Here is a 16,079-nt window from a genome sequence, read left to right as displayed (position 1 = left end):
ACCTCAGGACTCTGGCTTCTTGCTTGTAAGTGTCTGCATGTGCAGGCGATGTGGTGATATGGTCTGCTGGCTGTCAGCCTCACTTGGAGGCCACTTTGGAGCCCATTGCCTCACTCCCATGTGGGTTGTGGTAGGAACAGTGAGAAGAGTGACAAAAGCACAGCAGTCTCAAAGGATTAGGGGGAACTCAAGTATTGGTTGGAGGTTAGAAATAGCTGATGGTTCTGAGCTCCAGGAATGGCAGTGTGCTAAGGGGAGAGAATTGGGGAGAAGCCGTTCCTGAAGGGAGTGTGGTCCCGAGCTTTAATGGGTGCAGGGATTCCAAGGGAGATGACAGTGAGTTTTGGAATTGTGGAATTGAGCTTCAGGAGACTCCTCAGCGCCCATGTGAAAAGGATTTTGCGTCATCTGCTGAATAGCTTTAGTGACTAAAATTGGCAATGCTGAAGAGTGGAGACATCCGCTGAGAATTAAGCCTGGCCTGAAGCTGCCTTCATCCCTGAATATAGGATGAGAGAGATGCCCCCACCCTGCTGAATGACTCAGCTGAGCCTGCAGACACTGAAGCTGTCATTTGCACACTGTCTGTTGACCCCACTGATACAAAGTGCTAGCGTCTTAGAGGTTGCGGATTGTGGGCACCCGCTGCCACCCCAAGGTCCTGTCTCCTTTAGGAATCCCATCCTGAGGGGGAGATTTGGCCCTGGTGCTTTTATTTTATTTTATTTTATTTGGTGCCACAGACTGTGCTTCCTGGGAGGATGCATACAAATGTGTTGTGGCTGTGGAGGTACGGCTGCTGTAAGAGAGGGGAGGTGTGGTGATAGAGTGGGGAGCATCTTTGTTGGCTCTGGATTTTTGTCCTTGGGTGATGTGGTGTTTCATGTAGGGGTTACCCGTCCTCCTCTTATGCAGCTGCAGATTTAACTGGCCTTTCCCTCTCCTTCAATAAGGAATGGCATTTTGGTGGGACCCCTGTAATTATGGAGTGAGGGCGACAGTCTAGAAATATAGGGCCAGTTCAGAGCTCTTACAGCCTCTTTAGATGTGGCAGCTGGGGCCGAGATAGGAGCTGTAGCCAAGGGGGCTGTGGTGAGAAGTGCTACAGTTCTGGATGCATCACCAGGTCTTACTGATGAGTTGGATACTGGGGAGGGAGAGACTGATAGAGGAAGGAGGAAGATGCCACTTGGAGATGAGAGGTGCCACTTGCTGAGATGGGGGGGACTAGAGGTGGGGCAGGCTGGACACAAGGACCAGACAGTTTGGGAATCTCCACTTGCAGGGCTGGGTTTTTTCTTTTCCTTTTTAAAATATTTATTTATTTATTTGAAAATCAGTTATGCAGGGAGAGGAGAGGCAGAGAGAAAGAGAGAAAGAGAGAGAGAGAGAGAAAGAGAGAAAGAGAAAGAGAGAGAGAGAGAGAGAGAGGGGTCTTCTATCCTTTGGTTCACTCCTCACTTGGCTGCAATGCCGTGCTGATCCAAAGCCAGGAGCCAGGAGCTTCTTCCAGGTCTTCCACGTGGGTGCAGGGACCCAAGGACTTGGGCCATCTTCTACTGCTTTCCTAGGCCATAGCAGAGAACTGGATTGGAAGTGGAGCCACAGGGACCAGAACCAGCACCCATATGGGATGCTGTGCCACAGCACTGGTCCCAGGACTGGGTTTTTCTGCTTGTCTCGTCCTATCCAGTCCTGTCCCTTCCCTTCCCTTCCCTTCCTCTTTTTCTTTTTCCTTTTCCTTTTTTTTTTTTTTTTTTTTTTTTGACTAGGCTGTGTCTCACATGGAAATCTCTACAAAGAGAGGAGGGAAGGTGGTTTCATAGAACAGCACTTGGCTCTGTGGGAGGAGCTGTGTCCACCCTGGAGGGATCTCCTCCCCCCAGCCCCTGCACCTGTGGTGTCATGGTTTGATAAGGTGGTGGAGCTTAGAGTTTCTGGTGAGGGAGGTTGAGACTCTGTTGGTAATATGTGAGGTGCCTGGGAGGTATCTGTGGTCTGGTTTGGTCCTGACCCCTTTATTGTCCTCGTGGGGATGTCTTCCTCACTGTCTTGCTCGGTTTGAAACCAGGGCAACACATCTCTTTGCCCCAGAATTGCCACCACATGTGACAAGGGGCTCCAAGCAGACGAGGTCAGAATCTAGAGCAACCCCCTCCTTTCCTGATCAGCAGCTACAACTCAGTGAAGGTAGACAGGTTGTCCCCGCATCTGGCCAAATAAGTTTGAGTAGAAACAGGCAGTTGTTTGGGTGTCATAACAGATCATGAGAGGTTTCTGTTTGTTTTCCAAAATTATTATTTTATAGCATGTGAAATCTTTGTGCTTAGAAAATAAAATGAAAATTTTCCAAAGAAAATCAGCATTTTAATCATAGCCTTTTAATTTAAGATAATTACTGTGGGAAAAAATAAAATGAGGTTGCACTTCTTTATGTTGATGGAGAAGATAAAAACCCAAACTGGGTCAGACCATAGTGGTTACAACAAGTTCTGTCTGTATCTCGTCGCACCAGCGACCCAGTTAATCCAGAACAAATTGTATTTCCAAAGGGGGTGGGCAAATCATCACTCCCAGAAGATTTTCACATTACGTAGTAAAATGGTGAGATGGTGGATTTTTCAGAGTCCAGCAACCCCCTCTCTGGAAGTGCCCTGCTGCCTGGCCTGGCAGCACTGTCATGCTTCAGGGAGGGAGATCCAAGAGCAACCTTCAGGACCTAGGGTAGGGCCTAGGGAACAGAAAGCACCCCAAGTGCCCTGAGCCCCGAACCCTCATCCAGTGGCCACGCACTTTAATGTCTCTGCGTATGCTCTCATCTGGACCAAACCCCCAAGCCAGGAATAAACAATGTTTCAGTTGAAAAGAACATTGATACCTGGTAACTGATGACAGGAGAGGAGTGTGAACTCATCCTGGTGAAGAGATGGGAGAACTGGAAAGAGGCAGCCAACTGAGCACATGAGAACTGAGAGACATGAGCAGCCCTGTGCGTCCTCTTGAGAGGAGGCACTCGGTATGCAGTCGTGTCCCTGAGTCGTGCTCGTCGACTTCATGTTGCAGAGGAACAGGTGGTGACGACCCAGCGAGGTGACTCGTAGGAGCAGGGTTGATTTGTGCTTAATTTTAATTCTGTTACGAGTCTTATTCAGCATAGTCCGTAAAATCAGGGAAATGTGATACACCTCAGAGTATTTCCTTCTGGTATGGGTTTCTTTTTAAACATTGCCATCTAAGTTGTATCTCACTGGCAGAAGCAGCTTCCAGAGATTTCTCTACCGTACTGTTTCTTTAGCCCGAAGAGGTGGGCCCTCTTGATATGCAGTCCCTGGGAGTGGCAGAAGATCAAGCCCTTTGACAGTCATTTCCTTCTTAACTTGCAGAGTCTGAGTCTGCTCTCAGCTGGCAGGGAGTTCTCGAAGGGATGTGAAAGCAGGAACTTGGAGAGCCAAGAACCCTTCAGGGATGCCTGAGTTGGTGTGGTCATGAGAGTGAGCACAGTCAGGTCCCAGAGGAGGGGCAAGCAGAAGCAGGCTCTGGAAAGGGTGCCCACAGGTCCTGTGCAGGAAGTGTAACCCTTGGGCCATCGGGCGTCAACTTGGTATCTGGAGGGACCCACGAGGGAAGTAGAGGCCAGCCAGGGCTTCCATCCAGAAGAGCAGCAGCTATAGTGTGTTAAAATGCTGACTTTGGGCTTTGAGGATTCCCATTTTGTAGATGAGAAGCCTGGTGCCACAGGAGTCCTGGATCCAGCTCAGTTCTCTAGCTGCCCTGTCACTGCAGCTACTTTGAACAAGGATGGCAGAGGTTGCATACCAGGGGAGTCAAGCTAAGAAGACCACAGGCTGCCACCTGTGTCCAGCATCTGGTTCATAAAGTGGAGGTGTCGTGTTGAGAGACGCAGACCGGAGTCCCTGTCCCCAGCTTCAGGACAGTGATGTTTGTGAAGTAGTAGAGGTAGATGGGAACAGAGAGAAGAAAACTGTAAAAACAGAAATCTCTGAAGCTCTCCCAAAGTACATTGACTTTATAGCAGAGGATGGGTGATGTTCAAGTGCCTGCCCCAGGGTGTGTGGAGGAAGTTCAAGGGTACTGTCAAAGGCCTGGAGATTAGCGGTAAACAATTAAGAGGCTAGTAGCTCTATGAAAGCAACAGGCAAATGCTTGGGCCAGAGACAGCCAAGGAAAGCAGTAGCCAAGAAGAATTGTCCTGGAATCAGAATGAACCTCAAACACAGACACCAAAACCATCCCTTCTGTGGATTGGACTGTGGAGCAGTTTATGCCTCAGGCCATTGTCACAAACAGAGCAATTAGTTAGGAATTAGTGGAGGCCTAATAGCTGATTGTGAAAACTTCAGGGACAGAGAGGGTAGCAGAGAGGTCCGGGAAGATGCAGTTAAGAAGAAGCCTGATAATACCATGGTCATTCTAGGGAGACACTGGCTACTCAAGGCTTTGCCCTCAGAGGAACAGCATCAGAGGTGGGCAGAGAGAAGTTCCACGAACCTACTCCAACCTGAAGGAATTAACAAGCAAACAAAAGAGCCCAGAAGGAGAGGGTATCAGAATCCAGAGTTGCTATGATATATTAGCTATAATACCTTGTTTAACACAAAATGATAAGATGGGCAAAGAAGTAGGAAATGACAACAGGGAAAAAAAGCAGAGCTTGCAGATGTTGGACTTAACAAAGACTTCAAACGGCCACTTAACGTGTATTCACAGAATCAAAGAAATCATGCTTAAAGAAGGAAGATATGACAATAAAGGTATAGAAATTACTTTTTTAAAAATGGAAATTCGGACGTTGAAAAGACTGAAATAGAGAATTCACTAGAGAGCCACAACACAGTTAAGTGTTAACTGGCTGAAAAAAGGATCAGAGCTTGAAGATAGTGAGAGAGAGATTATGTAGCCCAAATAACAAAAAAATGAGAAAGAGAAACAGAGACCCAGAGACTTGTAGTATTCCATTCAACACAACACATGGGTAGTAAGAGTACCAGAGGAGCACAGAGAAAGATAAAGGAAAAGACAGAAGAAATCCTTGGGGGCGGGGGGCGATCTTTCCAAATTTGTTGGAAAAAAAATTAAGCTCAAAGTAGGTTAAACTCAAAAATATCCACACTCAACCACAGTATAGTAAAAACATTGAAAGAAAAATCTTGAAAACTGCAAGAAAAAAATGACTCGCATGTAGAATGCAATCCCAGGAAACCAGCAGCTGACTTCTCCCTGGTATCAGTGGAGCCCAGGAGGCAGTGGGACAACATATTCAAACTCCTGAGGGCAAAACAAAGCAAGAAACTATCCATCAAGTGTTTTATGTTGAGCAAAACTATCTTCCAAAAAATTAAGATGAATGTAAAAACAAAAGCAAAGACAAACAAAAAGCTGGCAAGAATGTGAGATTAGCAAACCTGCCTACAGGATATACTAAAGGAAGTTTTGCAGGCTGAAAGTAAATGACCACAGACAACACTCGAATTCATGTTCCAGTAAACATAATTAAGTAATTATAAAAGATGTACTAAATGCATACTTTTCTTCTGATGAAAAACTTAAAAAAATAATATGTGTGTGGCTATATTGCTGAAACTATAACATTTAGAAATATATTTGACGAACAGTATAAAGAAGGCAAGTGTTAGCAAAAGTGTATTTGTATGTGGAAATATCATAACTCAGATCCACAGGAAAAAATGAAGAGAACCAGAAATGGTAAATTAGGTTAATATACAGACGAACTTTCTAACTGTGTGCTTAGAAACTCCCTTTCCCCCTTTTTAAAGATTGATTTATTTGTTTGAAAGAGTGAGAGAGAGGGAGATAACTTCCATTCACTGGTTTACTCCCCAGATTGCCACAACAGCTGGGGCTGGGCCAGGCTGAAGCCAGGAGCCTGGAACTCCATTTTAGTCTCCCACATGGGTGGTAGGGACCCAAGTACTAGGACTCTTCTGCTGATTTCCAAGGTACATCAGCAGAGGGCTGGATTGGAAGTAGAGCAGCAGAGATAGGAACTGACTCCCATATGGGATGCTGGCATCACACGTGGCCACTTTTCCCTCTATGCCACAGTGCTGGCCCCTTTCCACAGATTTTTTGATGTACCCTTGTATTTAGTTATGGTATGTGTCACAATAATAGAACACAAAGGGAGAAAGGGACTAGAACTATATAGGAGTAATGGTTCTATAGAATTATATATACAAAGGAGAGAGAGCTTTTGCTAGAAAATACTAGATGCAAAAGAAAGAGGAATAGATGAACAACAATAACAACAACAAACAGGGAAGTAGAGGCTGGCATGTGGTACAGCGGTTAAGGCACTGGGTTCAAGTCCCAACTCTGCTCTTGATTCTAGCTTCCTGCTAATGTGTGCTATGGGTTGTAGCAAGTGATGGCTCAAGTGGTTGGGTCCCTGCTGCATGGCATTTGGAGAATGTACCAGCAAATGAGAAGCGCAAGCATGAGGGATCATTACTAATAAAAAGCCCGCTTTGGCGGTGTCTTCTGTCTGCCTTGCTTCAGTTCTGTCACTGACCAGCCTGGTGAAAGCCATCTGTCAACCTGCTGTGGGTCTGCTTAGAATGCACAGTGACACACGTGGACACTTACCCAGATACCAGGATGCTGTTGGATTTTGATCCCTTCCCCGCCTTTCTCCCTAAAACAGTGGTGGTGGATAATCACATGGTATTTTTAGCATGCTTTGCAATGTCTCTTTGCAAACCTTTCCTTGGGCACGGGGTTTAATCTTGTCATACAGTCTTGTTTTAGATCTACAGAGTGCTGCATTTATTTGACTTTATTTGAAGTTTCAAGGCTTTTCTGAATGTTGCTCCAAGTAACTTGATGAACGCAGAACTCCAGCATTTATGCCTTACAAGGCTTAACTACTGATAGGTTTGAAGGCTTCCTTATGACTTATTTCACTCCCTTTTCCTAGACCATCTAAGGCAGGGTGACTAAAAGTCCCCTTGGAATTAGTGTGAGAAAGTCTTTTTTTTTCCTTCCTTTTTAGTTAGCAGACTTTATTTTTTCACGCAGATTTAGATTCAGAGCAAAATTTAGTGGAAAGTAACAGAGTTCCCATATGCCCCCATCTCTGCACGGATTGTGTCAATGTAACCTTTCAAGGACAACAGGGAAAGAGTCTCCTTTTTAGAGAAATAGCAAGTTTCTCAGCTTGGTTTATGACCTTTGGTGATGGGGGATGAGGGCTATGAGCCTGCCCATCCTAGTCTGCAGCTTGGATGAACTTGGGCTAAGGTCCCAGCAGATTGTCACTGTGTCTGCCTGTGGGCCCAGTGAAGCCCCAAGAGATGAAATTGGGAGGCCCAGCTCTGAGTCCTAGGAAAGCCTTCTTATTGGTCACAACCCAACCTCAGGCTATCATTCTCCAGGAAAGAATGTGTGATTTTTAAAGATTTAAGTCCAAACTCCTAACTCAAGCTCTATCTTATTTGACCCTTAGCAAGGCATAGTATCATTTCTGTTTAACTTAGCAACTTGTAGTCTACAAAGCCCTCATAGGCTTTCTTATTTGAGATTTGCAACCCACCTTCAAGGTGGAAACGTCTCCCCAGCTAGGTGACAGTAGGTGGACCTGAACTCAAACTTTCCCACAGTGAGCACTTGGTGGTTGGGGGTGGAGGTGGCACACTGTGCTCCATGAGCTGTTTCACACCCAGTATCTCCCAAAGGGCAGATCTGCTGTTAAAAAAAATCATTCTGTGACAAAGCAGAGTAAGGGACCATTGTAATAGGTGTAGGGACCAGGGTCTTGCCACTGGGGAGAGAGATGGTGCTCAGTTCTGAATACAGCATGAGCAAGTGGACGTCTGTAGCCAAGGGGCAGAGTGAGGACCTGTGGGTGGAAAATTACGAAGAGAAAAGTTGTGAGTGGGGGAGGCTAAACTGACCTAGTAGGAGTCTTGCTGAAGATGGGCGGCAGTCCTCAGACATCACATGGGGGATGAGGAACCCGATTAGCTGTCAAGTGTGATCCGATATAGGCAACAGGAGGTTCTTGCTAGACTGGCCTAGCAGGGTTCTTTGCTAAAATTGTATTTTACAAGGAAGTGCATGCATGGGCCAAGGAGAGGATTCAGGGGCCTGATTAAAGCCTGGTCAAGCACAGAATCTTTTTCACAGCCACTTGAGGATGGTTGCAAGACTTATAATTAGCTATGCAGTTAAATTTGTTTATATATATATATATATATATACACACACACACATACACACACACACAATACTTAGCTAGTTCAAAATAGTTCATGTAGTAAATTTAAGTTAAAGCACGTATTGATACCTGTGGGCATTTAGCCTAATAGTTAAGATATCCATGTTCCATACTGGATTAGCTGGGTTTGACTCCTGGCTCCAGCTCCAGATCCCAGCTTTCTACCAATGCACATCCTGAAAGGCAGCCATTAGGGCTCAGGTAAGTGGGTTCCTGCCACCCTTATGGGAGACTTGAATTGAGTTCTTGGCTCCCAGGTTTGGCCTAGTGTTTGTAATCCTAGCTTTTGTGAACATTTGGGGAGTGAACCAGCATGTGGGGAAAACATTCTTTCTCTGCCTCCCAAATAATTTACAGATAAATGAAAAACATATTTATTTAATAAATGGAAAGCAGCCCATGAACCATAGTCCGAAGTTGCGGTAGAAGTGAAGACTCCAGTGCCTGCAGTTCAGTGAAGTGCAAGGGGTCTTCAGCAAGTTCATGGAAAACATGGATTAGGGGAAAACGATGCTCAGACTTCAGGATTATTTTTTGTACCAAAATACATCTTTTAATTCCATTTTTTATTTCACGATCTTTTTATCTTACCCTCTTGTAGTATCTGTGCTATCTCTGGTAGAGAAGAGAATGGAAGTCAGCATCCTTCTGTCCATCCTAGCCTTGCTTGCTGTGCACAGAATGGAGACCAGACACCCCTAGTCTTTGACCCTTGATGTCCTCATTGAGATGAGGAGGAATGATTTCCTTGTGGGCAAGCTCTGTTGTGAGGATCAAATGACAACTCAGAATCAATACAATTGATAGAATTTGGGGCATTCTGGCCAGCGCCGCAGCTCACTAGGCTAATCCTCCACCTTGCGGCGCCGGCACACCGGGTTCTAGTCCCAGTCTGGGCGCCGGATTCTGTCCCAGTTGCCCCTCTTCCAGGCCAGCTCTCTGCTGTGGCCAGGGAGTGCAGTGGAGGATGGCCCAAGTCCTTGGGCGCTGCACCCCATGGGAGACCAGGATAAGTACCTGGCTCCTGCCATTGGATCGGCGAGGTGCACCGGCCGCAGCGCGCCGGCCGTGGTAGCCATTGGAGGGCGAACCAATGGCAAAGGAAGACCTTTCTCTCTGTCTCTCTCTCTCTCTCACTGTCCACTCTGCCTGTCAAAAAATTAAAAAAAAAAAAAAGAATTTGGGGCATTCCACCCAGGTAGGATGCTAGACCAGGGGGAGGAGAGGGGGCCGCCTCTCACAGGGACATGTGATCACCCAGATTTTGTTGTTTGCCTGAGCTACAACAGTTAAATTAAGGCTTGAACCAGGCTAAGAGCCTAGAGGCTTCGACTCTATCAGTTTTTTCCATCTCATTTCTCTGCTTCTCACTTGGGTTTGATAAGTGTGCCCTGCACTGCTGAGCTGAGCTGTGCTGTGAGAGATTCCAGCCATATTGCTGGTCGGGTCTTTGACCAATACAAGGTACTTCTGACTGACTGAGAGAGGAAGGGGAGGAGGGGGAGAGGGGGAGGGAAGGGGGGGGAGAGCCCAGTTCTCAAAGCCCAGGAGCCACAGTCCAAGTGTCCAGTGTGTGCTTTTTGCCTCACAGGGTATGTAATACCAAAAAGCTGGAATCAGGACCATCTCAACTCAAGTGCTAGGCCAAATGCCCACCCTTCTCTAACTGGTTCATTACCTTAATTATCTTTCTACATCAGTGCCTAGCCCCTCCCTGTGCAGTATTCTGGAATGATGGGAATGTGCTCACACCTACCCGTTGGGTGTGCACTTGGTCTCCAAGAACCTTGTGCTCACTGAACCTCTGTTGTGGGGCCAGAGGATAGTCCTGAGATGGTTGGGCAGTGTTTTCCTGGGCTGGCTGATTCTCCAGATGCGAGAGGACATTCTAGCTGGTGGAGCCTTGCTCACCCTGGCTCTCCTGCCTGTGTCCTAGCCTGTGCCTTGGGAGGCAGGGCCTGAAGACGATTGTAAAGGCAAGGCCCAAGGTGGCCTGGAGGATGGGCCTGCTGTGTGCTGGTTTCCAGTTTTTAGCTTTAAAAAAAAAAAAAAAAAAACAGATTTCTTCCAGTGGGAGATGAGGACAGTTCTAAAAGACGCATTTGGAAGGCACATTTTCCCTGATCTCTTTAATATCCAACTGCCAAGAGGTTTTTTTGGGGGAAAAAAAAAATATAAAAAAGCACAAGCAGAGATTTTAATTAGCTTTCACTGTCATTGCTTTTGGTAATGGTATAAGATGTGACAGGGAGACACTTTGTGGGGGCCTTTGTTCTTTCCATTTCAGAACTTAGCTACAAAATTGAGGAGCAATAATGGCAAAAGTACCTCTGTACTTCTTCTTTATGACTGCCTAGATACCCTGACTTGTTAGTATTCTCTTCGGAAACAAAAGCTTAACCCGCATAGAAATCTTGTTGTTGATGATGTTGAGCTTTGTGTTTACAGAATCAGTGCTTTCATAGCTGCTGAACGCGGCCTGACTTAGGCTTAGTTGTGCTGTACAAACTGACCTTCGGAACCCCAGAGCGACCTGCTGGGTCAAAGAAGTTGCCTTTTTTGTGTTGGTTGTGAATAGTGCCTGTTGATTCTGTTGTGATGCTGTCTTGACCCAGCCTTATCCGGCCTGATCCAGGGCCATTCTGTGCTCTGTTGGTGAGGAATGATGCTCACTACAATTCTTGTCGATTCCTCCCAAGTTAACAACAAGTAAACCAGGGTTTTGTGCTTACAGACCCAGGAGGAGAGGTCTAAGAGAGTACCAACACTTTTCAGACTGATCTGAACAATTAATATCCTTGGGAGTTCCTCATTGCCTACAAGTGGAAGCCCAGCTCCTTGGTCTGATTTTAAAGGCTCCCCAGAATTTATCATGTCTTGGTGCTCCAGGCCTGCTCTTCCAGTCTCTTAGTGCTGGGCTTTCCTGTTCCTGGAGTAATGCGTGTCTCTGCCTGTGACTTCTGAAGTCAGATTCGTGCACAGCTTGTCTCGATCATCTCCTACCAGGCTTTAGACTTCCTTCTCCCCTGTCTCGCAGCATGGGGTGTGTCTTTAGCTTCGTCTTGCCCGTGTCTCATCTGAATGCCTTACTGCGTTATTATGCTGTTGGTCCTTGCACGCAGGGATCACTTCTGACTCAGTTGTGTGTCCTCTGTCAATGCCTGTCCTGTGCCTGTTGAACAAATGAACCGCTACAGATGTGGATTGCAGGCTTCTCTCTCTGGACACCCCCAGTAGAGGGAGCTTCAGGCCACTGGGCCAGGCCAGCCAAAGGACAGACGCATTGCCTCCTACAGAGCCCCCCCCCCCCCCCCAAAGCTGCTCTGTCTTCTGCCCCCTTCCCCGTTGGCCTGATCTTTGCTGCTGGTTGAGGAGCATTGCCACACGCGAGGGAGGAAGGTGTTGCTGTTGAGCCTGGGGCTCTGAATGTCAGCTGGCTCCTCTCTCTGCTTGGCTGAGCTTACTCAACTGCAGCACTGGTGGGCGGCTTTGAAGCACCTGGTGAGGAAGTGCGTGGGCCTCACAGGCATTTGTTTGGGGTTCTCTTTCTAAAATTACTTTTCTTTTTCGCCGTTTTAATCATTCCTGCCGGCATCAGCTTTGCAGTAAGAGCTGTGGCCAGGCTACTGTGACAGAGAAACCTGGAAGGGCCCTCGCTCACCAAACATGGTCGTACAACCCAGCAACACGACAGAGCAGCTGGAGCTAGACTCTTTTCTGCATGGCGGGTGAGGGTGGGCCTGGGGTCCTATAGAAAGATCAGCATTGCCTGCTGCAGCTGCTGCTCCTGGCTGCTGCTGCTGTTCTACTGAGACTGTGGAGGACTGGAAACATTTCCGTGTCTTCACTAATTGTTCCATCCCAAAGTGAATAGTTAAAACAGTATTCTTTTTTCACAGGTGAAATAAGCAGCTAATGTACCACTTTACCAGAGACATATATATATATAGTTAGACATGCAAAATGCGACTCGGTTTGTGTCTGCAAGGTCCCTGGGTTTCGACTCTGCTGGTGAGGAAGCCAGAAAGAGTTGGCTGCTGCCGCCCATTTGGAGGCCTCCAGCAGGTCATCCCTAGTCTCCTGGCTTACTGCTTTGTTCCTAAAATAACTTGGTCTTCCTGGCATTTCATGGATCTGTGGTTGTTGCTTCACATTTAGAACCCTTTATGGAATTTTGTCACAACTCGGAAAATTTTCTGCTTTCTCACGACGCCGGCTTTGACACGTGGGGGTTAGAAAACAAGCTTTCCTAGTAATCACGAAAATCAACAGCACCCGCCCACTCCAGTCATCTGAGCCCAGGGGCTTTTGAACTGTTCACAGTCCTGCTCTCTCAGTGGGGGTCTGAAAGGAAAGAATGTGCGTGGAAGCAGGGCCTTGCCAGGCCCACGTGCCATCCTGCTAAGCGTGCCTGAGTGAGGCGCAGGCGAGGGCTGGGCTGCCTGCAGGTGTGGCTGGGGTGCTGCATGCTGTCCTTCGCCCTGAGCCTGAGACCTTCCAGTCAGGTGAGTCCTAGAACTGCGTGTCCTGCCGTTCCGCGTTTCACGAGAGCTCTATCAGCATGGAGCTTTGGAAGTTGCCTGGATGCTGAAGTGGTGCACCAATAATTTGCTTTCTAGTAAATGGAACCAAAACGTGGCTTCCTGATGGCTCAGTGACCTGGTATAAACCAGAGCGTGGAGCTTCCCGTTGACAAAGGCTCCAGCCGTGTAGGCACAGCCCTGCTCAGCTCCTCTGCGAGGTGGTGTGGATGCCCAGCTCCTGTTTCAGGAGTGCACTTGGCTTTTAGGTTTAGTGAAAAGTACCAGACCAGACAGGTCTTCGGGACTGTCATGTCTCAGGAGCAGGCTGACCGTGGTTGAGGCCTGTATGTCCTCACATGAGCCTGCTTTTTTCTGTGCAGTGGAGATGGTTCACTTTCCCTTTGGTGCTTCTCTTGATGAACCTGAAAGAGAACAGGGGAGTATTTGTAAGGGGAGGACACGGGCTTTGTTCTGAATCGTGCTGTGTTGCCAGTGTGATCCGGGGCCAGTACAGTGATCTTTTTCCAAATGCTCTGACATAGTCTTCGTTTACCAAACATGGGCATTCTCCAGTGAATGCATAAGACCTGTTGGGAATGCTGAAAAGAAGGAAACGGCAAGTAAAACACAGAGTGAGGAGCCTTGCTCAGGGAGCCAGCCTGTCACCGCAGGAACTCAGCCCTCTGTGCAGCTCGTGGTACCTGTTTCACTTTTCCCTTGTAGTGTGCTGTTTCTGTACAACATGTGTGCAAGCCCCATCCCCACCATCAGAAACACAGAACGCCTTTGCTTTTTCACTTTACTATTAGTTACTGTTGTTGGCTAGATTTTGTATGTATATCCTGTTCACAAACTTCTGTTCTAAAACTTTTTATTTTTAAATATTTTTGACTGAAATATTTTTAAATTACAGATTTATCTATTGAGTTAATTATTTGGTATTATATATATATATTTGTATATATATAGTAGTATATATACAAATATACTATGGTGTGGGATGAAATGTTTACATGTTTAAATGTTTAAAACAGGAAATGTTAAAGTTTAGATTGAGAATGTTTAAAAAATTTTATTTAAGGTATACAAATTTCATATATTTCCTATATACAGATTCAGGAACACAGTGATACTTCCCTCCCTACCCTCCCTCCCACCCATACTCCCACCCTTATTTCTCCTCATTCTCCTATTCCCATTCTTAATTTTTATATCTATTTCAGTTAACTTTATACTCATAAGATTAACCATACACTCAGTAAAGAGTTCAACAAATAGTATGAAGAAAAAAAACACTGCTCCTCAACAGTCGAGACAAAGACTGTTAAAAATCATCTAATCTCAAAATGTCAATTTCACTCCTATAAATTACCTTTTAGGTACTCTATTAGTTACCAAAGGTCAGGGAAAACATAGTTTGCAAATATTTTCTCCCATTCTGTCAGTTGCCTCTTCACTTTGGTGAGTGTTTGTTTTGTAGTGCAGAAGCTTCTCAGCATGATGCTATCCCATTTGTCTATTTTGACTTTGATTGCCTGAGCTTCTGGGATGCCAATGTGTCGCAGAGTTTCCCCAATGTCCTCTAGTAATTTGATGGTATTAGGTCATAGATTTAGGTTCTTGATCAATTTTGAGTGGATTTTTGTGAAAGGTATAGGTGTTTTGTTTCATACTTCTGCACGTGGCAATACAGCTTTTCCAGCACCATTTGTTGAAGAGACTTCAACAAATGCTTCAGGAATGATTTGCACTCCTTTGTCAAAGATAAGTTGGTTATAGACGCATGGATTGATTTTTGGAGTTTCTATTCTGTTCCATTGGTCCAGTACCACACTGTTTTGATTTTAGCTGCCCTGTAGTATGTCTTGAAATCTGGTATTGTGATGCTTCTAGCTTTGTTTTTGTTGTATAAGATTGCTCTAGTTGAACTCTTTTACTTAGGGTAGGGTGGAATATATGATCATTAAATAAATTGAAAATAGATCTTTGTAAAAATTAAAGAGTGGGAATATGAGAGGGAGAAGGAAGAAGGGTTGGAACGGGGAGGGTGGGGGAAGTATCATTATGTTCTTAAATCTGTATATATGAAATACATAAAATTTGTATAATTTAAATAAAATTTAAAAAGTAAAAAAGTATTGCTTTAGCCATTCAGGGTCTCTTGTGCTTCTGTATGAATTTTAGCATCATTTTTTTTTCTAGATCTGAGAAGAATGTCAGTGGGATTTTGATTGGGATTGCATTGAATCTGTAAAGTGTTTCTGGTAGTATGGACATTCTAATGATGTTAATTCTTCCAATCCATGAACATGGAAGATTTTTTTATTTTTTCGTATCTTTTTCTGTTTCTTTCTTTAATGTTTTATAATTTTTTCATTGTAGGGACCTTTGACATCCTTGGTTAAATTTATTCCAAGGTATGTATTTTATTTATTTTGTAGCTATTGTGAATGATCTTAGAAGTTCTTTCTCAGCCATGACATTATCTGAGTATACAAAGGCTATTGATATTTTTGTGTTAGTTTTATATCCTGCCACTTTACCAAACTCTTTTTATGAGTTTCAGTAGTCTTTTAGTGGAGTCTTTTGGATCCCCTATATATAGAATTATGTCACCTACACATAGGGATAGTTTGACTTCCTCCTTCCCCATATGTATCCCTTTGTTTTATTTTTCTTGCCTAATAGCTCTGGCTAAAGCTCTCAGGACTATATTGAATAGCAGTGGTGACAGTGGGCATCCTTGTCTGGTTCTGAATCTTAGTAGAAATGCTTCTAACTTTTCCCTACTCCATAGGATGCCAGCTGGCTGTGGGTTTGTCATAAATAGCTTTGATTGTGTGGAGGAATGTCCCTTCTATACCCAATTTGCTTAAGGTTTTCATCATGAAAGGATATTGTATTCTATTAAATGCTTTCTCTGCATCTATTGAGATAATCAGATGGTGTTTGTTCTTCAGTTTGTTAATGTGATGTATCACATTGATTGATTTGCAGATGTTGAACCTTCCCTGCATACCAGGGATAAATCCTACGTGGTCTGGGTAAATGATCTTCCTGAAGTGTTGTTGGAGTTGATGAGCTAGTATTTTGAGGATTTTTACATCTGTGTTCATTAGGGATATTGTTCTATAATTCTCTTTATCTGTTGTATCTTTTTTCTGGTTTAGGAATTAAGGTGATGTTGTCCTCATAAAAGGAGTTTAGGAGGATTCTCTCCCTTTCAATTGTTTTGAAGAGTTTGAAGAATTGGAATTTGTTCTTTAAATGTCTGGTACAGTATTCTGGATTGATTTTGTTTT

General features: G+C 45.1%; 1 protein-coding gene across 22 annotated transcripts in view; it reads left to right on the top strand.

Annotated features, from left to right (window-relative positions):
• Window positions 1-16,079, top strand: part of INPP4A (inositol polyphosphate-4-phosphatase type I A) — a 143,855-nt gene that overhangs the window by 48,311 nt on the left and 79,465 nt on the right. Inside the window, exon 1 of one of the 22 annotated variants that reach the window (XM_089326014.1) lies at window positions 12,673-12,759. The exons of 20 other annotated variants lie outside the window; for them this stretch is intronic. The gene's annotated coding sequence lies outside the window, so the exon portion shown is untranslated. Of the gene's footprint in view, window positions 1-12,672; window positions 12,760-16,079 lie in introns of those variants that run through there. One more of the 22 variants, XM_017339767.4, reaches the window with a different exon arrangement.

The sequence above is a fragment of the Oryctolagus cuniculus genome, chromosome 2, assembly GCF_051225735.1.
Source record: "Oryctolagus cuniculus isolate XC-2025 breed Fujian yellow rabbit chromosome 2, ASM5122573v1, whole genome shotgun sequence".
NCBI lineage: Eukaryota > Metazoa > Chordata > Mammalia > Lagomorpha > Leporidae > Oryctolagus > Oryctolagus cuniculus.
This window is presented reverse-complemented; position numbering and strand designations above follow the sequence as displayed.